Below are 22663 nucleotides of genomic sequence, written 5' to 3'. Positions count from 1 at the left end.
GGGAGTAGGGAGGACAGGGGAGATCAGCTATCAGAGCCAACTATTTATATTTGCTACCAATAAAACTACAGAGATATGTTCATAAATTCAATCATACATTAATTTTGTAATTTTTACTGGTTTAGATCATATTTTTACTCTGTTAAATTTTCAGGAGACCTGCTGTTATTTTTTATTTATTTATTCCCCCCCCAAATGTGAAATCCATGTTTCTAACACTATTCTACTCTTTTTGCATCTTCATTATCTGTGTGTCATTGTGGTCCTTGTTCACTCCCAATAATAAGAGCAACTCCAATCAACAAACCTCTGATGCATGACATGATATGAAATAATAATGATGATACTAAAAACACTGTTTGAGCTGCAGTGAAATTAATGCAACTGATAGAGAACTGATATGCTGCAAGTGTAGAAAACTTATATGCATAGCTACAAAAGTATCTATGGATATCTTAGAATCATAGACTTCATTATCTTGGTTAGAAAATAAAATGGGTGGATTTTTAAAATTCACAGCTAACTTTATGAATGTGTCTGCCTGCTCCAAAAATAGATAAAAGTAAAATGAAGTGATAGGACAAATATTGCAGAACATTCTGATTACATAGCCTTTTGGCAAATGCATCTTTTATAACTGCTATGCCCAACCTACCTATTACTGACAATGTACAAAGAATAATGTGGCCATTATTATTTGACACTGCACAAGTCTGCACATGACACATGCATTCCAAACATGCCCAATAACATCCCAAGGTTGCCTACTGCTGAAGGAAAAATATATTTCAATATATTTGCAATAGCAAAGGGTTGAGCAAATATGTTTCTCAGCTGTATTTTCATCTTCAAAGGTCCCACACCACTAACGCCACAATAGCCAAAGTGTATGGAAAACCTGTTCCCCCTTTTTTTGTGAAGGCTTGGTGCATAATAAGAGACAATAGGAGAAACAATATATCTAATTTTATTTAAGGGTTGGAACAATTATTGATTGTTTTTATTTATACACAAATTTATTGTCAAGTGCCACAGAAATCAGGGAATCCATACAGCTCAAACTGCATAAAGATTTATTGCAAGCTTAACCTCTCTACAAGAATCTGACCAACTGACCGTTAAAGGAAATGAGCGGGAGATAAGAGAGGCATTCAAGATGGGCTGGACTTAGATCTCTTGCAGGCACGTGTGGACTCATGACTTATGACATGTTTGACCCTTCCTTCAGGATCAGCCTACATTTATATCCAACCTACCACTTCAGGTGGGATTTATCTAATCAATACTAATAATGCTACTATCACTAAGATAGTAGTAGGATAAATATTGCACGTATGCAATGCCATGCATCATGGTTGAAATTCTGTTCTAGTAGGAGGTATTGAGAGAGTTGGGTACTCACTCCCAACTGGTATTCAAATCAGCTATCGCATTTCTATGAGGATTATTAATGATTTGAGTTCTTTACCAAAGTGGCAGCCATCTGTCTCATTTTTTTTCCTTTGCTACATTCCCCACCGTCCTTAGGTTTTTCAATTTAACTTAATCCTCTTATATATATGAGTTAGGCAAAGCAAAGAAATAAAGAATAACTAAATTCACCAGAGCCCATGTGAAATCTTCTGTACATTTCTGAGCAAGCAAACCTTATTTTATAGGAAGAAAGGTATTTTTGGCACTGAAATTAAACTTTTCCTCTTGGATAATTTTCCAAAAGAAGCGTGTCTGTAGAATGCAAAATAATAATTTTTTTTAAAATAATCCTTCAAGGAAGATTTTTTTTAAAAAATAAATATATAAAGTCATACTGAAAGTATAAATATAAGCATAATTATGTGGAAAATGCAAATGTAAATATAAAATAAGTTGAACAGAATGGCTGAGCCTAGGTTGTTAGTTTTAATATAAAACTGACCTTATATAGAATAAAAATACAGCTTTATTTATAAACACATAAATAAACGATTACATATTTATTCTAGATTTTCTGTTTTATAAGCTGTTTCAAATATACAATAAAATAAAGAAGACTTCTTCTTGGGACACTTTTTATTGGCAGGTGATTAATAGCTTTTCTAAATCAACAAATAATAAAAAACATTCTATTTTATTAAGCTCTCTCCTTCAGACAGCAATAAAAATACTCATCTAAAGTGATCATTTGATCTATCTATTGCTATCTGTATCTGTATGTCTATGTGTTTGTGTGTGTATGTGCTCATACATATATTCATATATGCACTAAAAGATGTAACAATCCAGTGAAGACAAGAGAGGGAAAATGGCCCCTATTCCTTGCCTGGCTTATACTGGTGAGGCAGAAAGGAATGGGATAGGCAAGATGGTTGGTTGGTTTTTACTATTTACTATTCCCCCTTTCAAAAATTTCTCTCCCAGTTCCCTTCTAAAGATTGTTTCCCCTTTGGGCGATGCTTCAGGAAGTTAAGATCCAAACTTTTAACTGGTCCATTCCCAGACAACCTTCAGTTTGTTCCTTTTTTCCTAAGAGGGCCGATGAGATCAATTCCTGGAAGATACTTCCAAAGGTGATTCATGGAATTCGTATTCCAGGCTCAAAGAAAGAGGTATTGAAAACAGTCCTTGAAAGTACTTTTGAGTCTTTACTTCAGCCTTTTCTAATAGGTGAGTTATTTAATTAACTTGTGTTATAATTTGGGGGTATTCTGTGGAAGCATCTGTAGAAAGGATCTGGGCAATTTATAAACTAATGAATAAGCTGTTTAATGCAGTATATTATTAAGATACGGTATATGTATGCATGTATGTGTGTGTGCATATATATATTTGTTTTCTTAAGTTTTCGTGGGTACTTACATGTATGGTATTCAGCTTTGTTCAGGTATTTTCCCATGTCATTATAGTGGTGCTTTTAAAGTTGTAGCAACGTTTCAGCAGAATCTCATCTGCCATCATCAGGCTTCTGGTTGTGGTTGTCTGTGAGTCAGACTTTTACATTTGTTTCAGTTTTAAAATTGGGGCTAGCCTACTGCTGTGCCAGAATGGTTTTTTCTTCATCCTGATTGGTTGGGAGTCTTGGTCTGTGTTTATTGGTCTTGGAGTTTGCTGTGTTCTGCTTGATCAGTGTTTCTAATATCTTCTGTCTGTTTTGTAGCTTTTTTTGTCTTGGTTGGCTGGCAACATTGTGTTTCCTGTATTGGAGGCTTTTAGTGTGGCTTGGCTCCAAGTAAATGGATGGCTATCATTTATTAGGAAGCTAGGTTTCATCTGGGTGCCTGGTTGGGGTGTGTTTGAGCTGGAGGTATCAGGGGGAGTCTGTTTGTGCCCAGGTGTTTGGCTGGCTTGTGGTGTGGAGATTTTTTTATTTGAGAGTGCAGGCTTCCAGATAATTGACAGTCTGGTGGAGTCATCTCTTCTATTCATGCTTTCAGGTCTTTTTTCAATCTCTATGGCTTCGCTGATAATTCTGTAGCTGGGGTTTTCTATAGTGGCTAGGGTTTTGGTGCCATCAAAGTTGATTATACTATACTACTATAGAAAACCCCAGCCAGTAAAACTCCAGTAGTTGGAGAGCATTATGCTATATTTTGACCTTTTATTAAAATAGTATGAAAAAACAATGGTCAAGTAAGTTACCTGTTCAAGAGGCAACAGAGTTTTAAGGCTGCCAGTCTCCAATACCCACATTTGTTGTTGGCATTGTCACTGTGGCAGTAGTTCCAGCATCTGTGTTTTGCCTCCATTTTTGAAGTCTCTATACTATTGTGGTGAATATCTTTAGCTGGGATGTATGATGAGGGTGAAATTTCATTCTCTGAGCTTGTCAGTTAATTTCTGAATGTTTCATTACCAAGCTAGATAACATCTTCAGCAGAATTTAGAAGTCAATGTCAGTATTCTCCTGTTTATAAGGCTTCAGGTGTGGATGTGTCAAGTGACGATCTTGTGATGCATGAGGTGTGTGTCATCAGTGAGAGTCTTGTGATGGGTCTTGTGATAAGGAGATTACATCAGGTCAGGGTCATCGGGAGGTGAATTCTGGTCCATGGGTTGGTTGAGAGTTGGGGCTGTCTCTGGTTGGCTGTGCAGTTGATTTGGGTTCTGAGCGGGTTGTAGGCTGGTTGTAGGTCAATGTGTCTGTTGATGGAATTGCTTGTGGCTTCAATGAACTCATGAGTGTGGTGGGTGGTAGCGTGTTGATTTTTATGTTGCTCCAGTTGAACTGGTGCTGTTTGGTGTTGGAGTGGATATGGATTAAGGATTTTTGCACTACGTCATGTAGGATGCCATGACTGTTCTGCCCATGCAATGAGAAACAGTACAGTGATTCACTCTTTAATAAAAATCTACGGCGTGCCATAGATTTTCAAATCATGCTTGGCTGAGTGATGATTGAATATTCATTGACAGTATTTGGAGTCTTTCAGCAAAAAAAGATAGACTGTGATGCTAATGTGTGCTGCTCTAAGTACATATTTCTTTTCATCTTGAACAGGGGTTCTTTAAATATGATTGCTTCTTTTTTTTTTTAAATAAAATTTTATTTGGGTTTTCACACATACAAAATACAAATAAAACATCTTTTTTGAAAATAGCATGGTCCCGGGTTGAACTTCTTTATACAGACACAAAACTCAATTTCATGCTCCTTTTTGTGTTCTATTCCATATCTTATACTATTCTACATTTTCTATATAGTTTTTCCCCTTTTAATTTTCTCAATTTTATTTTGATGATCTCATCTCAATTCAAATCATTATATTTATACTTTTGTCTGTTCTGTTTCAATTTCATATTATCTTTTCTCATTAAACAAATTTTCTCCTGTAGTGACTAATTGGAGTATGACACCTTTATATCTTTTAATTACATCCATTCAACTCTTATTTAAACTTCAATATATATGTTAAGGTTATGACCTTCAATATAATACATAATACATAACTTCCAATCGAATTCTGCTTGGTACATTCTTATAATACACACTATATTCTTTTTTTAAAAAAAGATTGTAAATATATGTAATTATAAACCCTCATTCCAATCCAATTCAGCTCTATCATTAATAATCATTAAAATCTTAACATCTTTAACACTTCTTTTCAATTAAATATCATACTTCCTTAAAGATACATATAATCTCCATAATTAATTTTTCCCTTATTTCTCTTCACATATGTTTTGTAAATCATTAGATATTCATTTTGTTACATTTATTTATTGACAAGCATTCCACTGAATTAAGATAGCTATTTTATCAAACATTTTAATCATACATTGTTTCATATTTTCTAAAATTATTTCTGTTTCTAATATAACAATACTATCTTATGTACCTTTGCAGAATCCCTTTATCCATTAAATTTTCACCCATTATCTCTAAATAGGCCCTGTTTCTCTATATTTTGTTTCTGTCCTTTATAACTTCTATTCCTTTCTTTCTTCCCTCTCTTCTTCTCCCTCCCCTTTTTACCCCCTTATCTCTCTAGTTCTAATTCTCTCTTCTGCATTTCCCTCTTCTGTTGCTTTCTGATTTTATACTTATTTTTCACTCTATTTTTTTTTTTTTTGGAGTTATTTTTCCCAATCTTAAACTTTCCATTCTCTTTCCTATTTGATTGCTTCTGATTCAGGATCCAAGCATACAGTCCTCAGAACATAATATATATTTTTTCCACAAACTATCTCTTCCATTATATCATTTGAATATAAAAATGCAACTGTCATCAACTACTATCATCAACTACTATCACCTGAGAGCCAGTTTAATGCAGTGATCAAGGCACCAGTATAGAAACCAGTGGACCATGAGCATTAATCCTGACTTAAATACAAGGACAGCTGGATGACCTCTGGACAGTCCTCCCCTCTCAGCCTTATAAAGAAGGCAAGGCAAACCACTTCTGAAATATTGCCAAAAAAACTGCAGGGATTTGTCCTAGCAGTCACCGAGGAATCAAAACTTACTTGAAGGTACACATACACTATCATCTAATTTCATATGTACTCACAGCAACCGGCTGCATAGTTTGAAATATACTGTATACAGAGGTGGGATTCTACCAGTTCGCACCTATTCACTAGAACCAGTTGTTAACATTCTAAGCAGTTTGGAGAACTGGTTGTTAGAAGAAATTATTGGCCTAATCCTGTAAGGAAGGCAGGAAGGAAACATTCTGGTGTTGCTTACAGAAACTGCCTCTCCGTTAACCCTTATTACATTCTTGGCAGGGCTGGACTTCCTGTCTCAGGAACATCTCTGGAGATTTTTTCCCCTCCTTTGCTGGTACTTTGCTTGTGTGGAGTGACCATTCAAAGATACAATGGCACTGAAAAAAGTGACTTATGACCATTTTTCACACTTACAACTGTTGCAGCATCCCCACAGTCATGAGAGGCCAGGCGAGGAGATGCGTGCCTTGATGTGAGTGATATTGAGTTGGCCATGCCCAGCCAATAACATGACCACCAAGCCATGCCCACGACCTAAGCCATGCCCACAGAACTGGTTGTTAAAAATTTGAATCCCACTCCTGACTGTATATATTATATATTTCCCTTTTTCCTGAATATCATAATTATTCAATTCATCTATTTTTCGTCTTGATTTAACTCACTGATTCATGTTCCTTATTACTGCTTCTCCTACATTCCATGTCCGGTCTTCCCTCTGCTGTGGGAATCACCACTTGCTACCCATTCATGGCTACAGAAAGCAAGCTAAAGAAGGAGTAGACTAGGTTACCAGGCTTAACTGCACCATATGCAGCATTCCCTGCTAATGGTAAGCACAATATTAGCCTGTGTTTAGCACCCATTTTAGCAACATTGTAGTTTAGCAGCCATTTGAACTCGATCAAATTCAAGGTTTTTAAAGATCTGTGATCATTTACATTTGCTGACACCATTCTTTAAACCTTTTAACTGGATTAGCTGAGTCACGATCAAAGCAGCACAGTTGGCACTAGGATGGCTTTTATTAAACTGTCCCAGAAGACCTACAAAGCCACTGAATCCTTTGAAGGAAGATGTCACCTCCACTTCACTCTGCTTCCTCAACTTGTAAAATAATACACTAGAAAAAATACACAATTTGTATTTAGATTAACATTTTAAATAATTTTAAAATAAGAATATTATTAACAGAATAACAGAGTTGAAAGGGGCGGGATCTTGGAGGTCTTCTAGTCCAACCCCCTGCTTAGGCAGGAAACCTTATGCCACTTCAGACAAATGGTTGTCTATTTTTTTCTTTAAAACCTCCAGTGTTGGAGCACCCACAACTTCTTGAAGCAAGTTGTTCCACTGATGAATTGTTGGGTCTGGAAATCTCTCCTTAGTTCTAGGTTGATTCTCTCCTTGATTAGTTTCCATCCATTGCTTTTTGCCCTGCCTTCAGGTGCTTTGGAGAAAAGCTTGATTCCCTCTTCTTTGTGGTGACCCCTGAGATATTGGGACACTGCTATCATGTCATCCCCTAGTTCTTCTTTTCATTAAACTAGACATACCCAATTCCAGCAACCATTCTTTATATGTTATATGTTTTAGCCTCCAGTCCCCTTATCCACTCTGTTGCTTTTTATTTTATTATAATAATTAAATAATTATTAATATAAATATTTACTAATCTAATTTTTAAGGAAATACTTATTAATAACTTTGTTTTATTATAATAAAATAATAAAACACTATAAAATTTTGGAAATGTTCCTGCAAATAGAGTTTTGAACATGTCTTTCAGATGGGCAGCATCTCATTTAATCTTTGAACCTAGGTAAGTCATGTATCCATGTACAGTGTACAGGTAGTTTTCAGTTTATGACAATTGGGAGCAGACTTTCTGTCATTAGTTGTTGTACTCATATGTCAAATTACCTTATAGCTAGACCTGATTTTACAACCATTTTTACAGTGGTTGTAAGCTGAGTCATTACAATTGTTCAGCCAATCACATGGTTATTAAGTGAATCCAGCTTCCCTGATGGTATTTTCTGCTGCTTTTTGCAGAAACTAGCAAAAATTATTGTAAAACCTGATTACATAACCACAGGATCCTGCAAGCAAGTTGCCAAGCATAGCAATTGCAATCATATGACTACAAGAGTGGATCAATGATTTGCAATGTCATAAGTGCAAATTTAAATTATAAGTGATATTTTCTCCCAAAGGCTATCATAATTTGGGGTCATTGTTGAAGAAACAGTTGTAAGTCGAAGACTAGCTATACCCTCTGCCACACATAAATATGCAGACTCAAAATGAAGGTATTCATTACTAATGTTTATGAAATTCTCTTCAAGTAATGGTGATAAATTTAGGGGATTGCTTGTTGACCTGTCTATAATACTGACATTTCCCAGATTCAATTTGCACATTATTTTTTTCCTGGAATAAAATTAAGTTTAGACATTTTTATGAATAACTAAGAGCAAAATATATTGTCTCCATGGGACAAGAAGAAAAATAGTAGATGGCAATATCCAGTTCTCCAGTTCACATCTGCTAACAAGTGGAAAACTCCAAGTTCACATCTGCTAACACCCTTTTTTCTCCCAGTGCAGTCTCTGACACCCAATGCCTTTCTCCCTTTCAGCTTCAGATAGTTTCTTAAAGAACTCTTCTAATGAGAGGAAGAAATCTATGAAATAAGCATAACTGGATGGCATTGAAAAGGTCTGTAGTCTGTTATAACAGTACGGTGGGTGTTGTTCAGTGGATTTAGCTTAGGGTACTTCTGGTAGTTTCAAAACCCTTTTGAATAGGATCATTCTCTTGGGAAAGATCATGTGTTCACTTTTATTCCAGCAAAACAGCTACATACCATGCAACTGCACAAAGCCCTTACAGCAATGATGCAAATGGCACCAGTACAAAAATAGATACATCCAATTGTCATGTCTAGTGGGGATGCATATGGATCAGGTGTCCATAGCACATACATCCAAGTGAACAAGAAATACATGATCAGCTCTGAATATGAGTCCTGAGACTTGAAGATAGCAGAGGCACAAAGGGTTGAGAGAGGAGTTTCCTTACATTTCTGCATTTCCTGCATTATTTTTATTTTATTTATTTATTTATATTTTTTAATTATTATTAAATTTATTTGCTGACCATCTTGCAGGATGTCTCCAGCCTGTTGATTCAGTCTGTGCTTCTCTCGAAGTGTTTTTTTCAAGGCAGCAATGGCCTAGACAAGGCAGCAGGGACAATGGCTCTTTACTTCTTCACTGATAGGCATCCCTTCAAGCAGATTCTGCAAGGGTGGATGCTCTCACCAATGGGTCACTATCTGGGGCCTGATTACAGCATTTGCCATGCAGACAATGCTTTTCCAATGTTGCATGCAATGCCGTGTATGCAGGATGATTTGGAAAAATGACAAGCTGCTGGTGAAAGGATGTTTTCCAATAATTAAAACATTTTCTTACATGGTGATCAGGAAACATGAACAAGGACAGCAGCAAAGCCAAATCCAAGCCTCTTTTAGAATTTAGTTTGTAAAAACAATATTTCTATCTGTAAAATTGATGTATGGCTGTGGCCCAGTATGTTCTTTGGAAAGATGCCCACCTGTCCAGAAAAAGGGGGAAATTGTAATCAAGACTTGTAGGGAATGTCTTCTGAAGGATAGATAGCATGTTTATAAATTACCTTTTTGCCCATGTTTCTATGACAATTCTTATTTTGTGAATTAGCATGTCCATCATAACCTACAGCAATTGTAAATGGTATCCAAAAATATTTAAAATATTTAAGGATCCCATATGAGGTCTTTATTTGTTTTATTTATGTTCTGTCACCTTGCATAAAGGATAGTGTGAATATAGAGTACGTAACAGAACTTCAGTGAGAAAAAAGGAGTTATTTTCATCATCTGCAAACTAGAAGTGAACATTTGATTATGGAAGGAAAAATCCTCAGCCTGCTCTCAGATGGGGAATTCCAGGATCTCAGAGAAATCAGTCTTGTGTTTGTTTGAGGCAACAAAGCAATCCTTCAGCTAGACCAGTGTTTTCACAACTTTAAAATGTGTGGACTTCAACTTTCAGAATTCCGCAGCTGAGAGAGAGTTGAAGTCCAGACTTTTTAAAGTTACCAAGGTTGAGAAACACCGAGCTAGACTGATGGGCTGAACTTGGTCTTTTCAAATCACTGCATGATCTGTGAGCTTTTATATCAGGATCTGTTTATGAGTCACTCAAGCTTGGTCTTATCAAAATTCCCTTTGTAGTTTTCTTCTGTAATGGAATGATCAGAAAGTTTTATTGCTCTGCAGCAATTTATCTGTACAAAAAAACAGGATCAGATGTCATTATTTCTTGAAAGAATGAGTTTGCTAAAGAATACATGTGTCTCTGTCCTCTTTTCCTTTCCATGATTATTAGATACAGCATGGGGTGAAAAGAGTTTTCAGCTTATTCTGAGTTTAAATTCAGTTTTTATCTTATACCATTTGAAAATGTTTTTAATGTCATCACATACCAACAGAATGATCAATCTGAAATTCCTGCGAATGGTTTTCTGTGTATTCTGGCTCCAGAATACAGATGCTGAGATAGAGATGAGCTAGAGATAGGGAATTAGCGCTAGAGCTAGAGCAAATAGAGATAGAGATGATCAAGACATAGATAGATAGATAGATAGATAGATAGATAGATAGATAGATAGATAGATAGATAGATAGATAGATGAAAGAAAAAGAGAATTGTTTTTGTTAGGGAAGGTGGCACTAGGATTTCTGCATATGATTTAGAAAATGGACAAGCATCAAACAGAAATACTCATGAAAGAAGGACTAGGGGAGATATGATATCAGTGTTCCAATATCTCAGGGGCTGCCACAAAGAAGAGGGAGTCAAGCTATTCTCCAAAGCATCTGAAGGCAGGACAAGAAGCAATGGGTAGAAACTAATCAAGAAGCAATGAGTGGAAACTAATCAAGGAGAGAAGCAACTTAGAACTAAGGAGAAATTTCCTGACAGTTAGAACAATTCATCAGTGGAACAACTTACCTCCAGAAGTTGTAAATGCTCCAACACTGGAAGTTTTAAAAAAGATGTTGGACAACCATTTGTCTGAAGTGGTGTAGGATTGCCTGACTAGGCAGGGGGTTGGACTAGAAGATCTCCAAAGTCCATTCCAACTCTGTTATTCTCTGTTATTCATTGGCATAAAATTCAACCAATCCACAACTCCATAACTGTATTGCAACTTGAACTTCATCATTTCTCAAATTTGCTATAACCTCAGTTGGGAGAATGGGAATTTCCTTGGGTTTTTTTTTTCCATAGCAATGGTGATGTTTTCAAGCATCCAACAACATAGACTTGGCTGCCTGGTATTGTTACTAAGATCCCAACACCAAATTTAATCCTGTAAAATTCCTCTATAGAACCTTCAGTTCTCTTGTTCATATATTGGGCAGTGGGGTATACTTATTTGCCAGCAATCTTTTCATAGTTATTTGTCAGCAACTTTTCATAGTTTATTTTCAAGTGACCCTTCCTGGTAATTAAGCAAAAAGTTAGACCTTTATTTTTCCAATCCAGCCTAAAGAATGCCACACTTGCACACAGTATACCTCATCACAAAGAATAGCTTGTCTTTAAAATCATTTGGTTAGAAGACTGCAAGCTGTGTAATTGTTTTGCTGAAATTTCTGGAAGGCAATCAAGTGCAAGCTGAAACAGTTGGGTTGCGTGCAACTGCCTAATTACCCTTTTGCCACTCCCAAAATATTTCCCTTATCAGAATAGATTAAAATCAGAGATATTGTTTCGTGCTATTTTGAAGAAGGGAAAAGATGGAAAGTGCAGTTTAAGCCTTAAGAGATGTTTACTGTGATTGAAAAAACAAAAAAAAGCAATGTTGTCTCCCTATCCCCAACCCCAATTAGGAAAATGGAAAATCATGGCAACTTCCAATTTCCTTTGTGTATGACACAGTACATTTATATCAGTGTCCTGCCCAGGGAGATCTTGGGTCTTCCAGAAATATCTTAAATGCATCCTCTAGCCACTAGAAGTTTACATAGCCCTATTGCAATATATCCTGACAGTATCTGAAAAATGTAATTTATGAACTGATTTAAATGTGTTAATAATATCACAGGGGAAATCAAGAACTAAATAGCATTGTCTTGTGTGAGAGAAGAATTAACACACACACACCCCAAAAAATCAAAATCATGACAATCAATTAAAGATTTTTCAGATGACAGAGAAAGATTTTTCAAATCCTCACCTATCTTGTAACTTTCCACTGAAATCCCTTCCCTCATGCAATTTTTATTCATAATGAAAGAGCAAGTTTTTACAAGAACAGCAAGGCTTTGTTGGCTCTGCATATGTTCAGATGAATTTCCTCAATAGGAATCTAACCTGTTGACTTTGCATTGTGGTCACTTCAATTTTGGAATTTCAATTTTTTAAAATATAAATATTTTGCACCACAGAAAAATGTACCTACTTCGAGGTTTTTTTCCCCTAAAAGCTGCTGTGTAAATCTTTGTGTTGGGGGGGGGGGGTACACTGTGGCCGTTTAATCACAACAGGTTAGTTCGGAAATTTCTCTTGGAAATAAATAGCCATCCGTCAGCAATATTTTTCAAGGGATTCCACTGTTATTCTGAGTGTTTAAAAGTTTAACATTAATCTCTTAATACTTGTACAGGTGTTCTTTTTTCAGCAACCAGTTTTGACATTTAGAACAGCTTTCATTTAATCGTAGAAGGGAAGCATTGATTAACTATATCTTCCCCAACTCAGATGTTCTCCAGATGTCAGGAAAGGTTATTCATGACATTTCTGGAAATTGAAAACCATACTTTTGAGATAGTACAGAACAATGGACAGTTGATATAAGATTTCTGAATATTATTTCGGAGCAGGGTTTTTTTTTGTTCTTTGTTTGTTTGTTTCAATGTATGAACACAGGAAGAGTAAAAGTATCTCAACTTATTCTACCCCATCATGGCATTCAGATGACCTGTGTTTAGTACTGTATAGGCAAAATCAGCACTTTTGAAGATCTTTGGACCTCCTATTGACTGCAACATTAGCTGTGGTCTTGTCTGGAGATTTAAAACCTCATTCTTTTTCTAGGCTCACCTTTAGTAACAGTGCAATAGACCGGTGAGGAGCTAAAGGCTGCTTTTTCCTTCTGTAAGATATAAGGTAGATGTTAGATGCTATTGCTAAATGTCTGTAAATTAGCAGGCTTTGTACATTACTGTAAAGTCCTCCACATATACAGAAAATAATTACTTAGCCGAGCTTGGCAAATTGCAACATTTTATTGTAAATCCTTTTATCTTATACTGCCTCTGTATTGCTACTTGTAACAATTAAATAGAGTTCTCTAATCTGACACCTGCAGAAGGGAGGGAAAATAACAGTGTGTCAGGAATCATGTCTCATGCACAGATTTCTCTGGCAGAGAAGCAACTGTGTGAATTCCCAAATTATGGACAGTATATGTTATCCGATTATCCTCAGACACTGTCTGCCTCCGAGCCTCTATCAGAATTACAGAGTTGGGAGGGATCCTGGAGATCTTCTAGTCCAACCCCTGCTCAGGCAGGAAATCCTATACCCATAATGGCGAATCTATGGCACATGTGCCGGAAGTGGCATGCAGAGCCATTTGTGCCGACATGCAAGCTGCAGGCAAACTTACCTCACTGTGCATGTGTATGCCTCACAGCTGATTTTGGGCTGGTTTGAGGACTTTTTCAGCCTCCCAGAGGCTTTAGAAAGGCTTCTGCAGGCGTTTCAGGATGAAAATTAAGCTCATTTTGTCACTTCCTGTTTTTCTGGAAATACCAGAAGTGACAAAACGGGCCTAGTTTTCAGCCTGCAGAAGCCTTCCTAAAGCCTCTGGGAGGCTGAAAAAGGCCTCAAACCAGCTGAAAATCAGCTGTAAGGCATAGTGCAGGTAAGGGGGCAGCAGGGGTGGGTGGGGATTGTGTGTGCATGCATAGGGGAATGGGGGGGCACACATTGCCTTCTGGGGGCTGGCACGCGAACACAAGCGTGCAAGCACGCACACAATTTTTGGCACAGGAGCCCAAAAAGGTTAGCCACCACTACCCTATACAATTTCAGATAAGTGGTTGTCCAATGTCTTCTGTGTTGGAACACCCACAACTTCTGGAGGCAAGTTGTTCCACTGATCAATTGTTCTAACTGTCTGGAAATTTCTCCTTAGTTCTAGGTTGCTTCTCTCCTTGATTAGTTTCCATCTTCCAAGTGCTTTGGAGAATAGTTTGACTCCCTCTTCCTTGTGACAGACCCTCTCCCCTAATCCTTCTTTTCATTAAACTAGACATACCCAATTCCTGCACCCACTCTTCATATGTTTTAGCCTTTATTCCCCTAATCACCCTTGTTGCTTTTCTCTGATGATTAGACAACATTCAGCTCAGCCGTAGGTTCCACTTCAACATTTATTTTATGGGTTGTTTTTTTTCTTCCCCTTTGCCAGAGGAAACATTTAGTAGCAAAGGCCTTGCTTTTCTTTTTTTAAAAATGAACTGAATGGATGTACTTTATATTTGCAAAAAGACTAAATCACCCATTCCTATATATGCAGCAAATTTTGTGGAAAATTTCTCCAACAGTGACAATATCTGGGAAACAATGGCAATATAATACTACAATGCCCATTATTATCCACCCATGAATGCTGCTTAAAATACATTCACTCAGAGCAATTGTGTATTCCTTCATCTTGTCCTTTTTTAAAAATCAGCATGCAGCATGAGACTTGCTAGAATACACAGCATGTTTGATGAATATGCTTATAGATGCATTGCAACAGTGGTGGTGCAGAAAGACAGGGAAAGAGAATAGTAAAGAGGGACTGAATATGGGTTTCATTTTTCTGTAAATGGAAGCTAAATATTAATATTCATTTTCATACCCATCTCCCATTGCAAGTGAAACCCAGCTGCCAAGTTCCCATGATAAACAGAAAAGGGCATTTTCTATGTCTGAAAAAGCTACATATATCCATCAATGTGTTCATGAATGTCTCCTTTGTGCCTTGCTAAGCCCCTGCTTGACTTTATTTTGAACATATTGATTTTTACAACATTTTTTTTTCCTGATTGTAAACTGGAGTATGAAACAGATTGAAACACAAAACAACTCCTTCCTTTGTCATTAATTTCAATTTTTGGAGAAAAAATATTACTTCAGAAGCATGCTGGAGGGGAGAGAGGAGGGAAACAAAAGTAATGGGAGGTAATGAGAATCCCACTGGATTGGATGAGGTAATGCTTTCTTCTAAATGAGTATTTTGTGAGTAGCCATGCAGATTGATAATCCTTTTGTGAATGGGCAAATTTCCCTTTTGCCACAGCAGTCATTCTATTAAAATACCAATGGTACATTCTAACACTTTTAGATGTATTGAAACTGTATTAGTATAACAGCAGTAATTTATTTTGTCCTTAAAAACTAAGTGTGCTGAGTGCATCAAAAAGTTTTGAAATTCTTTTTTTTTTCTTGCGTATTTTTTTAAATTTTTATTTAGAAAATTAAAATACAAAAGGGGAAAAAAAGAAATTTTACAAAGACAGAATGAAACCAAACCAGACAAAAGGATGTTTTTTGTTTTTAAAGAAAAAGATGAGTTAATAGAATTCTTTATTGGCCAAGTGTGTTGGACACATAAGGAATTTGTCTTGGTGCAAATGCTCTCAGTGTACATAAAAGAAAAAATACATTCATCAAGAGGACAAAAAACAAAAACATATGTTATCCCCCCTTCAGTTGAACACAGAGGTGATATTCAGCAGGTTCTGACCAGTTCTGGAGAACCGGTAGTGGAAATTTTGAGTAGTTTGGAGAACCGGCAAATATCACCTGTGACTGGAGATTTTACAGTATCCTTCCCCTGCCATGCCCACCAAGCCACACCCATGGAATCTCTAGTAAAAAAAATTTGAATCCCACCACTGGTTGAACACTGACAAATACATTGCAACAGTAAATTCTTATTCTATATTCTCTTGAGGACTTGCTCTGTTGACAAACAGTGCTCAACTGACAGTAACCCACTTTTAAAATGAGTTGTCAATGCCACTAATTATGGTTAATTAATGTGGAGTGAGGTTCCCCAAATTCTCCCTGAATTCAGAGTTCTTCAAAGCAGTCTTTACATGAATTAAAAGTAACAGCATTCTCCTCACATTTATTTGGAATGTAATATTTCAATTCAGTTAGTTTATTTCCTACTTAGCTGTAAATTGTTAAAGAGGGATCATCATCATACTCAAAAACATTTTGTTTGGTATGGCAACCTTTTGGGCTCCGGGGACCAGTTCTGTCCCCGCGGACCAGAGGGGGACATGGTTTTGTGTGCTGCCTGCATCCTGCAGAGGGGGCTTTGCTTGTTTACATGGACCCATTTGCTGGCATGCTGTGGCCTGGTGTCAGTCTATGGACTGGGGATTGAGGACCCCTAGCTTAAAGTCATCTGACTTGTTTTGGAACTTCAGGTTGTTTTAGTTACTTTCTTATTTTAACAAAATCCCCAATTACAACATCAAATCCCTGATCTTTAAAGTTAATGACTGATTCAGCATGAGCAGAAGACCATTTGCTGGAAGCTTTAATTTAGAACACCCTTTTGCATGAAAACAATCATTAATATCCCATCCATTGTATGTGACATCTTCTTATTAAATACCATGCTGAAGGACAACTCTGTGTCAACTCTATGAACATTTTTTTAAAGTGTATGGCCAAGTTTCAAAAACCAAGAACGATGCACTGAGGTTCATCTAAGCAGTTCTGCTTATTGTTGCAGTCTGCTTATCTATAGATAAATATCTTGCCAAACTAAAGCAACTACTTGCATTATTAAAGATATATTTTGAGAATTCCTAGAGAAGAATGGTTTTAATTCTCTTCTCCCAACCAAAAAAAAATATTTTATTTTATTTTTTGCTGTCTTGCTCTTGTGGAATGCATTCCCTCTCTTCTGGAAATCTTTCTAGAAATCCAGACTACAAAACCTAGGACACTGCAACCATCATAAATATGAACCAGTTGCCAAACATCCAAATTTTGAACACATTACCCTGGGGGTGCTGCAATGGTCATAAATGTGAAAAATGGTCATAAGTCACTTTATTCAGTGCCGTTTTAACTTTGAATAGTCGGTAAAAGAACTGTTATATGTTAAGGATCACCTGTACCAGTGGCGGGATTCACATTTTTTTACTACCAGTTCTGTGGGCATAGCTTGGTGAGCGTGGCAGGGGAAGGATACTATAAAATGTCCAGTCAGAGGTGGTATTTGCCAGTTCTCTGAACTACTCAAAATTTCCGCTACCGGTTCTCCAGAACTGGTCAGAACCTGCTGAATACCACCTCTGACCTGTACATTCCACCACATATATTAAGTCTACTGTTTTCCCCTATTAATATTTATTGTTCCTGTATATGCCAATTATGTCTGTAAAATATTTAATAAGATATTTAGCTGGTGATTTTGCATCAATAAGTAGATTTAACTCCCCACCCCCACTAGTTTATTAGAGGTATTAAAATTGATTTGGAAAAAGTTCTTTGATTTTTGTGTGAACATAGCACCTTTCATCTATCCATAAAGGCCCCCTTCTACACAAATTTTAAAAAAGAGTCATGTTAGATTAATGAATATACTTATTTTATTATAACAAAAAGGAAAGGGGGAAAAACAGAGCTGAAACAGATAGCTAGTCATTTGGCTTGACAAGTAGACTAGTAATGTATTTCCCTAAAAATAATTACAATGTTTGACATCATTTTTCAATGCCTTCCTGAAATAATTCTTATCTTGCTTGTTTTGTACTGTGCTGCCTTTATTAGAATTTAATAAATTATAAGTCAAATGTTAATTATGGTGGTATTTGAGCAGAGTGAAGGTGCACTCATTTGGCATTTACCTTGTTGCCATGCTATATGAAAGGAATGTAGTGTTCTCAATACCAGTGTTGCCTTTCAGATTATTATAGAGTTAAAAATGCACAAAATGACATTCATTTCAACAGGGTATGTGTACCATAGATACATGTAGCTAGAAATTTCAATCCTTCCTTCCCCTGTGGGAAACAATTTCACAGGAAATAAATGAAATCAAACTTTATCAGGAAAAGGAAAGGAAGAAAGAATTGGAATTTAAATTTACTATTTTTTAATAAATTGTTAAAATCCTAGATTGTTCTTCTGGGCCTTCGGTTAGGATGATAATTGAGCCCCTGTGGGGTTTTTTAGTATCTTTTTGTTCTTCCTGTGTAATGGGATCAGTTTCCAGTTAATGGTATTTTCTTTCTTTTATATTCAAAATTGAGATATTACATTAAATATTTATACTGCTTGGTTTTTTAAAAAAAGCTAAAGAAAATATAATGCTCCAAACAGATCACCAGATTGGGCTGGTATGCTACTAATAAACAGCTGTACCTGGCTCTTGAAAGAGAGACTGCAGAAATCAGAAGTATAAATCAAATAACACAGTAATTATAAATAAAACTAATATGTCCAAATAGAAAAAAAATGGATTTAAAAACTTGACAATAAACCAATAAACTTAAACAATTTAACACAGAAAAACAAATTAAAGTAAATGGAACTCCTAATTCAGCCATAGTAATACTAACTAAAGCATTTACTCCTGTGTCTCAATTTCCCTTAATTTCTTCTTTTTCCCCTGGGAATTTATTTCAATTCAAGGCTCCCTGACTCCGTAGTAACTCTATTCCAAATGTTGACCTAACATTCTGGACACCAATATTGTCTTCCTTTCCCAAGCTTGGTCTATAACTTCCTCCTTGGTGTTTTGTTTTGTTTTTTAGCAAGGATCCCCAATTCCTGGTCCCTGGACTGGTCACAGTCCGCAGCCCATTGGGAACCAGTCCATGTAAGCAACAGATGAATGAATACACGATGCTCCGTTTGTGCAAGTCATCCCATCTCCTTCATTGCCACCACCATCGCTGCTGGTCCACAGAGTGTGAAAATTTTGCAGGCCACTGTTTTAAAGGACTGAAACTTTTTGTCATGCCCCTGTCAGAATCTATTCTGAGGGGGAGACTGAGCAGCTGACAGAGAGTGGGAGTGTGGCTCCATTGGCTGTGGAAGAAACTGGGGAAGGGCAAAGTCTGGCAGGGCAGAGTAGGGGGAGATAGAGGTAGAGCAAGGCAGAGAGAATTCAGAGAAAGATCCAGGCCCACCCCCGCTTCATCCTAGGGCACACAAGGAGGAACCGAGAAGTGAGCAACATAAGTTGCATGGCTTACAGGGGAGGAAAGGGCCCTGATTCCCTTCATTAGCTGCAACTGGGAACACAGAGTTTAAAAGGGGAGTTTACACACAGCAACTTGTTGGAAGCAAATCTTGAGTTATCTTTTATTGTCAAGACTTAGCTGGGTTCCTGGCATCTTCCCAACTGTGTGTGTTTTGTTGGCCTTTGAAGTCTGCAATTCCTTATCCTCCCTGTCCAGTTAATTGCTGCAGAGTAGTTTGTGTGGATTTTTATTTACAGTTTATATATACTTTATTTTCGGACTGAATTTCTTCCACTTAAAGACTGTTCTTGGGAGAGTTTTTTCTCCAGCCAAAGGTAACTGGACATTGGGGGCAAAGTTGGGGGTATTAAAGGGACTTTTCTTACTTATGTGACTGTGTTGCCTTTGTTCCATGCCCTGGGTCATCACACTTTTCTTCAGTATACTAAAATATAGCTGCCTGGTCAGTTTGGCAAATAGTCAATTACAGCTACCAGTTGTTTCCTTCAGAAATCTGGATTACTGCTAGATGGTAGGAAGGACAACCCAAAAGTTCTAACTTTTTACTGTGCAGCTCAGAAAATCCTAGATATTTCTCAATACCTCTGTTTTAAACCATTTCTATCTTCTCACATCAATAACATATTTTGAAAGGCACAGGTTGTTGTGATTCTGAATTAACATTTATTTTGCAGAAAGGACTGTTATACTATGCATTTAATGTAGTCATAACTGACTGCAGGAGTTCCTTCCTATTAATGTTCCCAATGGCCTTCAGTGGGTCTATACTTTTCTTGAAATAAAATAAGACTCTCATTCTCATCTATAGAGTCAAAGTATTTTATAAACACCTTGTAGTTGAGCTCCTGTCTATAAATCCATCCTTCATTTCAGGAAATCTGCATCTATCTATCTATCAATCTATCTATCTATCTATCTATCTATCTATCTATCTATCTATCTATCTATCTATCTATCTATCCATCCATCCATCCATCCATCCATCCATCCATCCATCCAAGAGCCTTTTCTGCTGTGGCTGTTGTCTTCTGGAACATTTTGTCCCTCAAGGTGAGATTCACCTCCATCTTCTTGGCTTTCAGAAAAGGCATCAGAACTTGACTCAGCCAATTGTCTTGGGGCCTTAATGTGGACGTTCCATGTTGGAGATGGTTAGTGGACTAAGAAGATCCCATTTCCACTCAGTGTCAACTGTCCAGTTGGTGAATTCAGAAAAAGAAGCTCCTGGAACATTATTTTACCAAGAGTAAAAACTTTACTGAATAAATCTACGTTGGCACAGAAGAAGCGAAACCAGCTCTGAGTGTCCCATGCAGACACATGCATAATTCATTTCCCCTTTCTCCATAGGCTACCCACAGTCAATTACATCCATCAATCACTTCTGTTCATTTTGTTTTGAGAACCAACTGATCACACTGTGGCATCTGCTCTGAGTGTCCTTGAGGAGGGGAAGTGACATATGGGAACCATCGATGCTGGGACGCCTTCCCCCCACCCCACCCCACATTCCAATTCACCACCATTCCATTCTTTATCAAGCTGTGAGCAAAGCATATTATAGGTGAAAGTTTGTGTCAGTCTGGACACCCTGTTAATATATTGGTTTCTAACTTTCCTAATTTTTGTCTATTTTTTAAAGTTTAATATTTTAATGTTGTTGTACTTTTGTTTTCATGAAGCAAAAGTACAGAAGGCTACCCAAGTCCCTTGACATATAAATGTAATAAACAAACAAAGAATGTGTAAATAAAATATCCTCATGTTTTATATATCAATATAACTATATAGCTAGTTCTTGACTTATGATTGTTCTTGATTTATGACCATTCTATAATAATATACCTATGTAGCTAGTTCTTGACTTATGACCACAATTGAAATCAGAATTTACATTGCTGAGTAAAGCAGTTCTTAAGTGAGTCACATCAGATTGCACAACCTTGTCCACTGTTGTTAAGCAAATCACTGCAGTGGTTAAATGAATCATGCAGTCATTAAGCAGATCAGGCTTCCCTGATTGACTTTGCTTGTTAAAGACTGTCTGGAAAGGTCACAAATTATGACCATATGACCCCAGGATGCTGCAACCATTGTAAATACATGCCTGTGGCCAAATGCCCACATTTCGATCCTGTGACCAACGGGATACTGCAATGGTTGCAAGTGTGAGGAACAGTCTTTAAGTCACTTATTTTCCAATGCTATTGAAATTTGGAACAGTGATTAAAAGAATGGTTATTAATCAAGGACTATCTATAAACAGATGTCTATGTGCAGTATACTCCACTTAAACTCTAGGTATCCTCAGTTGATTTATAAGCTACATATTGTAACATGTAAGGGAAAAGACCTGGAGATTAAGTGGTTAAAATAACTCTTTCATACACGTGAACCCAAGAACTTGATTTAAAAAAAAAAAAAACTGCTGGTTTCCCTGGAAATTCATTTGTTATTCCATTTGAGGAAGGTTTTTCAATGAATGTCAAAGACATGAATTCTCCAAAATGGCTTTAAACATTGGTTAGATGTTCTGAAGACAGCATCCTTATTTTTGCTGCCTATTTTCCTGTTGAAAGCCAGAGCTATGGCGTGGAAATCCTTGTCCTTGACATCAGGAGGATGCTTAAATTATGTATGAGTGAAAATCCAATACTTTATCCTGGCCCCAATCCAGACAACTTGTAATAGCATATTACCTAGACTTTGCTATGATTTACTCATAAATATTCCTCTTGACACTTACTGATCTATACTCATAGAGCAAATTGTGAGAGGAAAAGCCACATTTTGAAAGTTACTCTAAATTAAAAACTGACTGGAAGTGGAAGAATAGAATGAGGAGGAGATCTCCACCATTGTCTTTTCCCTTGATGTGTTACTGCTATTGTTTCTTGAAACTAATTGAGACAATTTGGTTTGGACCTTATATAAGCAAAAATCACTTTGCTATTCATTAAAACAGACCCTGGGGGATGCAGCAGATTTGAGTGTCATATCATAAAGGATAATCTAAAGAAGTCTTCTAAAACTCACTCTCTCTCTCTCTCTCTCTCTCTCTCTGTGTGTGTGTGTGTGTGTGTGTGTGTAAGGGGTGGAGCTGCTGCAGTGAAGATCAAAAGCATGCTGTGCTCATACCTTGGCCTGTACTTGGTCTGAAATATTTATTCCAAATCATCTTCAGAGCATCCTATTAGAGCCTAACCATGATTTATTTTCTTTCAGTATTGGAAACATTCATTGTTCCCATAGTCTAAAGCAGGGGTGTCCAACCTTTCACCTTCCCTGGGCCACATTAGAAGATGAAAATTTGGTTTGGGCCGCACATAATTAAATTAAATTAAATTAAATTAAATTAAATTAAATTAAATTAAATTAAAT

Source organism: Notechis scutatus, chromosome 1 (genome assembly GCF_049901735.1).
Source record: "Notechis scutatus isolate UNSWTSFEM ecotype Mainland chromosome 1, rNotScu1.2, whole genome shotgun sequence".
Lineage (NCBI taxonomy): Eukaryota > Metazoa > Chordata > Lepidosauria > Squamata > Elapidae > Notechis > Notechis scutatus.
This window is presented reverse-complemented; position numbering follows the sequence as displayed.